The sequence below is a fragment of the Heptranchias perlo genome, chromosome 19 (assembly GCF_035084215.1).
Source record: "Heptranchias perlo isolate sHepPer1 chromosome 19, sHepPer1.hap1, whole genome shotgun sequence".
Taxonomy (NCBI): domain Eukaryota; kingdom Metazoa; phylum Chordata; class Chondrichthyes; order Hexanchiformes; family Hexanchidae; genus Heptranchias; species Heptranchias perlo.
The window spans coordinates 9057519-9069393 of record NC_090343.1 but is presented as its reverse complement, the minus strand read 5'-3'; positions in this window follow the sequence as shown (position 1 = coordinate 9069393).

Genomic DNA, 11875 nt, shown 5'->3' with positions numbered 1-11875 from the left:
AGGTGAGGGAGAGAGTGACGAGAAGGCAGAAGGTGAGGGAGAGAGGGAAAAGAAGGCAAAAGGTGAGGGAGAGAAGGATGCGAAACCAGAGCCATGCGAGAGCAGCGCGAAATTGTGCAAGGATGAGGAAGACCTGCAAAAAGTTGGGGGCAACAGACATACAACCATGGGAGATTGGGGAGAGCAGCGAGCAGTCAGTGGAGAGCAGTGAGAAGAGAGCAGGCAGGTAGAAGAAAGCAGGGTGGCAGGGTGGGAGAAGGGTGGCAAGCAAGCAAGAGTGGGAGAGCAAGGAGCAGTGAGGAGCCTCAGGAGAGCCAGCGTGCCAGTCCACGACATGGCTGGCGCTGAAAGAAGCAAACACCTTCCCTCTCCCACTCCACTGTCCCACTGCAGGAGAGGCAGCACAAGGTGATTCGCCTCCTGAAGGGGAAGGTGGTCTTACATGTTTCCGTACACCAGCCTGCGCCAGGTTATCTTTGAATAAAAGCTTCTAGAGTTATTCCTAGGCAAGAAGTTTTCGCTCAGTTGAAATAAGGCAGCCAATTCTAGTGCATTAAAGTTGCACAAAAACTCAGGGCGCGCCCTCATACACACTGGCTGTGGGTTCTAGTTACATCGCTCACTGTCACAGCACAAGCAGGTTATTTAATCCATTCCTTATTTGCATCAACTGTCACGTATGCTGAACTGTACTTGTCAATGTGTCTCAACAGATTGGCAGAGAAAATTTGCATACAGGATTTACATATTTGTGCGCAGAAGGTCGATGACAATCCCCTTTGTATTATGCCATTAATAATTTAAATTAATCTGTTGATTTTTTTTTGCATATATATCTTGTGGCTCAGTCCAAGGTGCCGGGTGTTCTGCCTATTCTCAACCAATGAATTATTTTGAAATGCAGTCACTGTTGTTTGATAGGCAAATACGGCAACTAATTTGCCTATAGCAAGGTCCCACAAACAGCAAATGCGATGAATGAAAATTGATCTGTTTATAGTGGTGTTGGGTGAGGGGGGAGTGTTGGACAAGACACCAGAAGGACTCCGCGCTCTTCTTCGAATACTGCCATTTGGATCTTTTACGTTCACCTGGACCAGCAGTGGTTTAACGGTCCATCCAAAAGACAGCAGTTCTGACAATGCAGTCGTCACTCAGTACTGCACGGAAGTGCCAGCCTAGGTTATGTGCTTAAGAGCCTGGAGTGGGACTTGAAACCGCGCCCCCCGGCCAACCATCTGACTCACAAGTGGGAGTGCGACCACTGAGCCAAGACTGATACTCTCTTATTCCATTGAATCATCCTTTTTGCTTTTCTTCATTGCTTTTGATATTTCTGTTGGTTTTCTTCAGTGTTACTGGCTTCATTTTATTATATGCGTCCTTGGTAGACCCAATTTTTGACCTAATCTTCTTATTTCTCCATGGTACTTTGGTCTTTGTCACAACCCCTTACCTCCTTACCTCCTCCCGAGATCCCCACCATCACAGAAGCCAGTCTTCAGCCAATTCGATTCACTTCACGTGCTATCAAGAAATGGCTGAGTGCACTGGATACATCAAAGGCTATGGGGTCCGACAACATCCCAGCTGTAGTGCTGAAGACGTGCTCCAGAACTAGCCGTGCCTCTAGCAAAACTGTTCCAGTACTGCTACAATACTGGCATCTACCCAACAAAGTGGAAAATTGCCCAGATATGTCCTGTCCACAAAAAGCAGGACAAATCCAATCCGGCCAATTACCGCCCCATCAGTCTACTCTCAATCATCAGCAAAGTGGTGGAAGATGTCATCGACAGTGCTATCAAGCAGCACTTACTCACCAATAACCTGCTCACCCATGCTCAGATTGGGTTCCACCAGAACCACTCGGCTCCAGACCTCATTACAGCCTTGGTCCAAACTTGGACAAAAGAGCTGAATTCCAGAGGTGAGGTGAGAGTGACTGCCCTTGACATCAAGGAAGCATTTGACCGAGTGTAGCACCAAGGAGCCCGAATAAAATTGAAGTCAATGAGAGTCTAACCACCTCCCCTTGACATTCAACGGCATTACCATCATCGAATCACCCACCATCAACATCCAGGGGGTCACCATTAACCAGAAACTAAACTGGACCAGCCACATAAATACTATGGCTACAAGAGCAGGTCAGAGGCTGGGTATTCTGCAGCGAGTGACTCACCTCCTGACTCCCCAAAGCCTTTTCACCATCTACAAGGCACAAGTCAGGAGTGTGATGGAATACTCTCCACTTGCCTGGATGAGTGCAGCTCCAACAACACTCAAGAAGCTTGACACCATCCAGGACAAAGCAGCCCGCTTGATTGGCACTTCATCCACCACCTTAAACATTCACTCCCTTTACCACCGGCGCACTGTGGCTGCAGTGTGCACCATCCACAGGATGCACTGCAGCAACTTGCCAAGGCTTCTTCCACAGCACCTCCCAAACCCACTACCTCAACCACCTAGAAGGACAAGGGCAGCAGGCACGTGGGAACAACACCACCTGCACGTTCCCCTCCAAGTCACACACCAACCCGACTTGGAAATATATCGCCGTTCCTTCATCGTCGCTGGGTCAAAATCCTGGAACTCTCTTCCTAACAGCACTGTGGGAGAACCTTCACCACACGGACTGCAGCGGCTCAAGAAGGCGGCTCACCACCACCTTCTCAAGGGCAATTAGGGATGGGCAATAAATGCCGGCCTCGCCAGCGACACCCACATCCCATGAATGAATTTTTTAAAAAGAATGTTCTTAACTATGTAATACTCTATCCACCTCATAATTACATATTTCCCACTGCTGACCTGTTTCCTCTGTCAACTTTTCTGTCTTATTTCCTATTTAAGTGATATCAACATCTGATGGTTATTGTGAATGATTGGAACCAATATACTTATAATAAATAAAAATATTAGGCCTGTGAATCCTTGGTGTGTACTGGGGATGGATATCAGACACTAAAGGCTCAGCATTGGCGGAATTTCAGGCAGGTCCTGGAAATCCCAGACATCTGCCCAGAAGATCCTTAGTTTCCAATTTGAAATAGAGCCCGGGAAATAGTAGAAACAGTTGTTTGGATCAGACCCTCCTGTAAAGGCAGCCAATCAGCTCAGGAGCCAGCGCTTTTGGAGGATTTGCTGGTGACACCTCCCCCCCTGCCCACACTCCGATTGACCATTTGGTGCGGCATTTCCTGCATCCCTCCCCTAGCGGACTCCTAAAATACATCAATACCGTCGTGGGCACTTGCCGCAAATATGTAAATGCTGTGACCCCACCCCACCCTGACCCTGGGATACTCTGGCAGGAACAGGAGCGGAGGTCAGTGGTGCCTGTTCTGCCACACTTACACCAGCAGAGCGGGCCCAAGAATATTTGGGGCCATTGCGTCTATTCTGTGTCTGTTCCTTTTGAGACACAGAAACATAGAAAATAGGAGCAACAGCAGGCCATTCGGCCCTTTGGGCCTGCCCCGCCATTCAAAATGATCATGGCTGATCGTCTAACTCAGCACTCTGTTCCTGCTTTTTCCCCATAGCCCATGATCCCTTTAGCATTACGAAATATATCTATCTCCTTCTTGAATACATTTAATGACTTGGCCTCCACTGCCTTCTGTGGTAGAGAATTCCACAGGTTCACCACCCTCTGAGTGAAGAAATTTCTCCTCATCTCGGTTCTAAATGGCATACCCCGTATCCTGAGACTCTGACCCCTGGTTCGGGACTCCCCAGCCATCGGGAACATCCTCCCTGCATCTAGTCTGTCTAGTCCTGTTAGAATTTTATATGTTTCGATGAGATCACCTCTCATTCTTCTAAACTCTAGTGAATATAGACCTAGTCGACCCAATCTCTCCTCATACGTCAGTCCTGCCATCCCAAGAATCAGTCTGGTAAACCTTCGTTGCACTCCCTCCATGGCAAAGACATCCTTCCTCAGATAAGGAGACCAAAACTGCACACAATACTCCAGATGCGGTCTCACCAAGGCCCTGTATAAATGCAGTAAGACATCCCTGCTCCTGTATTCAAATCCTCTTGCAATGAAGGCCAACATACCATTCGCCTTCCTAACTGCTTGCTCCACCTGAATGCTCTCTTTCAGTGACTGGTGTACAAGGACACCCAGGTCTCGTTGCACTTCCCCTTTTCCCAATCTATCACCTTTCAGATAATAATCTGCCTTTCTGTTTTTACAACCAAAGTGGATAACCTCACATTTATCTACGTTATACTGCATCTGCCATGTTCTTGCCCACTCACCCAACTTGTCTAAATCACATTGGAGCCTCTTTGAATCCTCCTCACAGCTCACATTCCACCCCAGCTTTGTGTCGTCTGCAAACTTGGAAATGTTACATTTAGTTCCCTCATCCAAATCATTGATATATATTGTGAATAGCTGGGGCCCAAGCACTGATCCCTGCGGTACCCCACTAGTCACTGCCTGCCGCCCGGAAAAATACCCCTTTATTCCTACTCTTTGTTTCCTATCTGTCAACCAATTCTCAATCCATGCCAGTATATTCTCCCCAATCCCATGTGCTTTAATTTTGCACGCTAACCTCTTGTGTGGGACCTATGAAAATCCAAATACACCACATCCACTGGTTCTCCCCTATCTATTCTACTAGTTACATCCTCAAAAAACTCCAGTAGATTTGTTAAGCATGATTTCCCTTTCATAAACCCATGCTGACTTTGTCCAATCCCGTTAATGCCCTCCAAGTGTTCTGTTACCACATCTTTTATAGTAGACTCTAGCATTTTCCCCACTACTGATGTTAGGCTAACTGGTCTGTAATTCCTTGTTTTTTCTCTCCCTCCTTTTTTAAATAGTGGGGTTACATTTGCCACCCTCCAATCTGTAAAAACTGTTCCAGAGTCTATAGAATTTTGGAAGATGATCACCAATGCATCTAACCCGGTCTTGAGGAGTCAAAGGACCATCACATCTGAACTTTGATTGACCGCGGGCACCTGAATGGTTGCTGTTCACCACATGCTTAGAACCAGCCAGATCTGAGAATCACATTCTACAACAATTACAGGATGCAGTCATTACCACCCCCACCACCAAACTAAATGTTAAGTAAATTGAAATATCGCCAACTATTTAAAAGTTATAACTGAAAGTTACCCTGCATAACAGTCACTGCATTTCAAAAGTAATTCATTGGTTTTTGGGGACAACCTGAGGATGTGATAAAGGTATTATATCAATGCAAGCTTTTTCTTCTTTCTTCTCTAAGTAAGATGAAGTAGTGGAAAACATTTTAAAATTTAATTTCTAATTGTAATTTGAACTAATCTCAAGACACGGGCGCAGTCAAACCACAAGTCTCTGGCCAATCCAGGGACTCCACTCATAAACAACTCAAGCCAAAGGTGTCAGTTGCTGAGGCCGACTGAATAACCGCCAATTAAATTTTGCCCATCGGCAGTGTGATATTCTAGATGAACCAGTATATTTTTGAAATGCATAGCTTGGCAGAGGAAAGACTCACACTGTGGGGTGCTGACTGGAATCCAGACGTGGCATGCCACAACGGCAGCGATTGAGATGAGATCCAGAGCTGGGTAATTCCTATGAATTATCTGTGTGACGCATTCAGCTGTTGTCTGAGTTCTTGTGGTTTTGAGGCCCGGACCCCGGGAACTTTCTCGCATTGAGCAACCCATTCAGGTGCTAATGCAGCACAAAGGATTCGAGCCTGCCTTTCAGTTAAAAGTCACTATGACAGATGTGCAAACTATCACTTATGCATCATGTCCCAACTCACACAACCGCTCAGAATAGTTCATGCCCTTCCCCCTTAGCACAGGTGAATCCATTTCGGAATATATACAGCAGTGTTCAACTCTGTGCTAAGCGTCACATAGTACACCCGAATAAATAGTCATCACTCCTGTCATAGGCGAAATTGAAATATCTCTATAAGCTTTGATTTCATTTGTTTTGTCTAGCACATAGAAATACATAGAATGTACTGCACAGAAACAGGCCATTCGGCCCAACTTGTCCATGCTGGTGTTTGTGCTCCACACGAGCCTCCTCCCTCCCTACTTCATCTAACCCTATCAGCATAACCTTCTATTCCTTTCTCCCTCATGTGTTTATCTGGCTTCCCCTTAAATGCATCTACGTTATTCGCCTCAACTACTCCTTGTGGTAGCGAGTTCCACATTCTAACCACCCTCTTGATATAGAAGTTTCCCCTGAATTCCCTATTGGATTTATTAGTGACTATCTTATATTTATGACCCCTAGTTTTGGTCTCCATCCAAAATCTTTAGCAATCTTACACATGCGTTCACTCTGAAATGGTGATGTCAATCCTACCGTGTATATGAACCACTTCAGTGCTCAACACCTTGATATGTTTTGTATATTCAATTCTAAAATGAGCTTTATTTTGGATTCCCTTTTGTCTCAGCACACTTACCACAAAGACTCTGATCCACACAGACCGCGATCCCCAGTCTGTGCTGAGATGGCTGATTTCTGATGGCAGAATGGTATGGGTGCTACAACTTGATCCAACGCCCCATGGGTTATCTTAGAATTTTATAACACACGAGGAGACCATTCGGCCCATCATGCCTGTGCCAGCTCTCTGAAAGAGATTTCCATTTAGTCCCGTTGCCCTGCTCATTCCCCATAGCCTTTCAGATTTAAAAAAATATTTATCCACTTTCCATTTAAAAGCTATTATGGATTTTGCTCCCACCATAGTTTCTTAACAATCCTCTGCCTTAAAAAATTATTCTAATCTCTCCCTTTGTTTTTTCTGGTGGTGATCTTAAATTTATGCCCTCTAGTTACCAACTCACCAAGCAGTGGAAAGAGTTTCTCCTCATTTACGTTATCAAAACCCCTCATCATTTTTGAATTCTTAAGGATTTCTATTCACTCTATGGGTTAATACTCCATGGTTGAAGCTGTTCCTAATTTTTGAATGACTTTTTAATTGATGTAATATTAGGGTTTGTTCCATCAACACAAACAACCTTTGGCCCAGAGATACTGAGATTCCCTGGAGCTGCCAGAGGGTCTTAAGTTTAAATCTTGAATGATTTTTTTAAAAATTTAAGCTCGACACTTCCACTGTCAGTCAAAACGTGCTCAGAGAAAAACCCAGCAACTTCTTTTTTCCTTCTTCTTTCTCCCCTCCTCCCCCTGAAGGCGCTGACTCCGACTGGCGCATGGGTCAATAGGCACCTGTCTCAAACCCGCACCTCATCCAAGTTATGGAGGAGAAAGAATTGGCCAGCGTTCCATTGAATTGCTAGCTGCTCACCTCTGCTGGAAGTGCACTTGTGTGGAATGTCAGGCGAGGACAGGGTCTGAGCAGCTTGTGATGCTCAAGTCACTGAGTTGCTGGCACTCACTGCCAAGGCTCACACATCACTTGGGCAAGGTACCAGAGGGCGGCTGGTCCCCATGACACTCTACCCCACTGAGGAGTTGATGCCTTTGGGAGAGTTTGGGGGCAGGGCGGGGGGAGAAAATTGCTGCCCTGGCAGGGATCAACTACCCCAGCAACTGATTGTAGCACTCTGTGGTATGACATAGTGCTACACTGGGCGATGACACTATGCAATCATGGCAACAGAGTACTGCCAGAGCACAGTCCCACAGATGGCAACAGCCTTTAGTACCTTGTCCAAGTAACCATTCTTCATGTTTCAGCCTGGACAGCGAGTGCCAATAGGCAATTTGACTATGGAGGATATCACAGTCAAGCTGGATATCACGGTCAAGAGTGATGGGAGGAGCATAAATGTCGGCATGGACCAGTCGGGCCAAATGGCCTGTTTCTGTGCTGTATATTCTATGTAAATTAGCTTTTCCATTGGGGGAGCTCAGCTCCCAATTTCTTTCCGACTAGAAGTCCTACTTTTATTCACACACCTGTGGAACGACAAAAATATGGAAGGGGTAGAGTATACTTTCAGTTTCCAAAATCCGACCAGTTTTTTTTAAAAAAAGGTTTTCTTTGACAATTTTCTTCCCTCTCCTCAAGGCATTGCTGGGATCAATTGTAGCTCCTCTGCCACCACTCCAGCTGAGGGTTTGTGAGCAGGCCTCTGCTCATGTTCCTAATGAGCCAGCCTTTGGGTCGTATGCTGGAGTACCATGACACCCCCTTCAATGCCCTACCTACTTCACCTCTTGCTCGCTGTGGATGGTGTGTCGCAGTAGTGTGCATTGTGTTGGTACAACAATGTAGGGGCACCATAGCCATTTGCTGCCTTTACGAATGCAGCACAGGCAGTGGCTCGGATCTTGGAGCTGCTCAGTATCGCCTTTGCCAATCTGCTTACCAGCTGAGCCATAGGGGAAGCTTTAAGTTTTTTTATTAAAAAAAATAAACCAAAGGTTAAGAACCCATGAGTCTACTCACATAATCCACTGTGTTTTTAATTAATTTTAACAAAAATGTTTTCTGTCAAGGGTACCTTGTCTGGCTGCCAATTCCATTCCTTTCCAAGCAGCTGTTCCTGATATATCTATGTTCCTCTTTGTCTACTTACACACATAAAATATATATACAGAATACTTGCAGGTGCTAGACAGCTGGGCAGAACGCTTCACTGTTTTGTGAGATGAACTGCAAGCTGATCTTATCCAGACAGCACACAGGGCAAGAGAGGTGCAACTAAAATGAACGCTAACTTTTTCTCTTCTGGTTCCTTGGCAGACTGACAGTACTGGCCGAGACTTGGATACTGTCACTGATTTATAACAGCTTCATAAATTCCACTGTAGGGCTTTGGCGCAGCCACTCGACTACAGGCTGTTCTGAATGACGGCTCGGCAGCTGGCTCGCAATCCTGTAGAACATGAGAGAGTCTTAAGTCTTCACAGCTCTCAAACCCTGAGAAATCTCCTCCAGTGGTATCAAACAGAGATTAAATCGCCACTGAAATTGTGCTACAAAGCTGTGAAACGCTCCTGAACAGCGAGAGTAAAGCTCGAGAAAGCATTACAGCCTTTTGGACACATTCCCAGGCAATTTTTAAGTCATAATTTTTCATCCTTTTAAGAACTTTCCTGGTGGGTTTTTGGTGTGCTTTCTTTTCCCGGTGCTAACCTCCATTTTTATGGTGCCCAGGCATTGTGTGTGACTCTGTAACAGGTTGTTTTAGTACAATATAACACTGGAGCAGAGGTATAATGGTGTCTGCTGACTAGTAGAGAGAAATAACACCATAACTTGGAAATTACCTTGTGCAATATTGTCTTACGAGCACTTTTTGCGTTTGTGTCAAATTCTCTCTCTGTTAAAACAGTAGATGGAGGAATTCCACACAAACATGTTAAGCATGTGTAAACTATTATCATGCAGTGTGATTCTGATCCATGTATAATCAAGAACAGGCAGCCAGCACCTCAAATAAACTTAGTCTTGATCTGATGAACACAGACTATTCTGTCTAATTCTGGCCTCTTGCACATCCCTGATTTTCATCGCTCCATTATTGGCGGCCGTGCCCTAAGCTCTGGAATTCCCTCCCTAAACCTCTCTTCCTCTATCTCCTCCTTTAAGGTACTCCTTAAAACCTACCTCGTTACCTGTTCTAATATCTCCAATGTGGCTCGGTGTCAAATTTTGTTTGATTACGCTCCTGTGAAGCGCCTTGGGACATTTTACCACTGTCACTCCAGTCCACTATAAATAACCGTCATTCCAGTGTGTATAAAGTGCTGTTGGTATATTGCCAATCTTTCCTCTTCTGTATATTTTTTAAATCTATAAATAAATCCTGATATGTAGCTTTAGCCTGCATGCAGTGCTCTGGTATTTCTCTGCCTCAGAGGTGATGAGAAATTGTAGTGAGCATCCCACGTATTTTCCAATAAGGAAATCACAGCACTTTGGGTTTAATTGTTAGACAAATACCATGGTATCCATATATGGTAGAGAATAAAGATACAGACTTTGGTTTATTAGAGACTCAATCTGCTTGTAGAAATTGTCTAGCTAGTGCCAGCTTGGCTCATGGTAGTACTCGCATCTCTGGGTTAGAAGGTTGTGCGACTTGAGTTCATGAAGTAGGCTGGCACTTCAGTATAGCACTGAGGGAGTACTGTGCTTTGCATGAGATGTTAAACCAAGATGTCTGCCATTCTCAGGTGGAAATAAAAGATCACATTTTGGCTTTTGGTGGCGTTGGTGGAGGAAGGAATATTGGCCGGTTGCTTTCTACGGATGATGGAGGTAATTTTCACTTTGAGCGCGGGTGGAAAACTGGCAGTTGCGGATCAGACGTCCGTTATACGTCCTGCCCCGTCAAACGCCCTACCCAAAACACCCCATCAAACGCCCTGCCCCGTCATACGCCCCACCCCGCCCAACGCCCCGCCTTGTCATATGCCCTGCCCCGTCAAACGCCCTACCCAAAACACCCCATCAAACGCCCTGCCCCGTCATACGCCCCACCCCGCCCAACGCCCCGCCCTGTCATATGCCCTGCCCTGTCAAATGCCCTGCCCCGCCCATTATATATCCCACCCCGTTATATGCCCTGCCCTGTCAAATGCCCTGCCCCGCCCATTATATATCCCACCCCGTTATATGCCCTGCCCCATCAAATGCCCTATCCCAAACACCCCATCAAACGCCCTGCCCCGTCAAATGCCCCCCTCTGTTATACGCACCGCCCCGCCATACGATTCACCCAATGCCCTGCCCTGTCATTTGCCCTATCCCATGCCCCGCCCTGTCGTACACCCTGCCCCCGTCATACTGATCCACCCTGTCATACACACCACCCAATTTTCCATTCCATTGACTTCAATGATGTCCAACCCACAATGCCCATTTTACACTCCAGTGGTAAGTTGAAAATACCCCCAGCATTTCCTTTATCAGAGTAGCAAAGAAATAATAGTATCCATACGAAAAATGACAGACAGGAAAAGACCTACTGGTCTATCCAGCCTATTCCACACAATTGTGATGCCTTCAAGATATATACTGCCAACCCCACCCGAAACCATGTGATCTCTTGGGAGAGGCGAAAAACCAGATTAAAAACCATGGGCAGTTTTGAACAATAAATTTGGGAAATTCCTCTCCGACCCCCTCCCCCTCCCACCCCTTAGGCAATCAAAACTGGTCCAGGAGACCACTCTGGCCCTGATTTAGGTTTTACAGTACCTGCCTTTTGTAGGAGGTGATCTCCGCCCCAGCCAGAAACAGGTCCAGCTCTCGCTTGACGGGACTCAGTGAATCGGCGTCCACCGCACCAGCTGGCAGCCTGTTCCAGAGGTCCACTATTCTCTGGGAAAATATTTTTTTAATATATATTTCAAAATAAACTTCACTCATAAAATTTGGAAAGATACATACGATGCAATTCAAGTCACGCTTCAAACAATACAATACAGGTCATACAATTTGCAACAGTACATACAGTACAAATCAATGGTCCCAGTACAATCAATAGTTACACACCGTACACTGTAAATACAGTTCATGGCACCCTAGGGTGCCTCCTTGCATTACAGTCATTACCGGTTACAGATACAGTACATTTCGTTACGTTCATTTATCATTTTACATTCTGCCCGAGGGGGTTTTTCCCTGATTCCAGCCCCTCAGTATACAATGGCGGGAGGGCTCCAAACAGTGGCCTTTCCCCATACAGCCTTTGCGTAGGTCGCACCTCGCCTCAGTGCGTCCCACAGCACGTACTCCTGGACCTTGGAGTGTGCCAGTCGGCAACACTCGGTCGTGGACAGCTCCTTCAGCTGGAAGACCAGCAGGTTTCAGGCAGACCAAAGGGCCTTCCGGCCACAGGTGATATCTGTCTCGTTGTGTGTCCCGGGGAACGGTCTGTAGAGCACAGC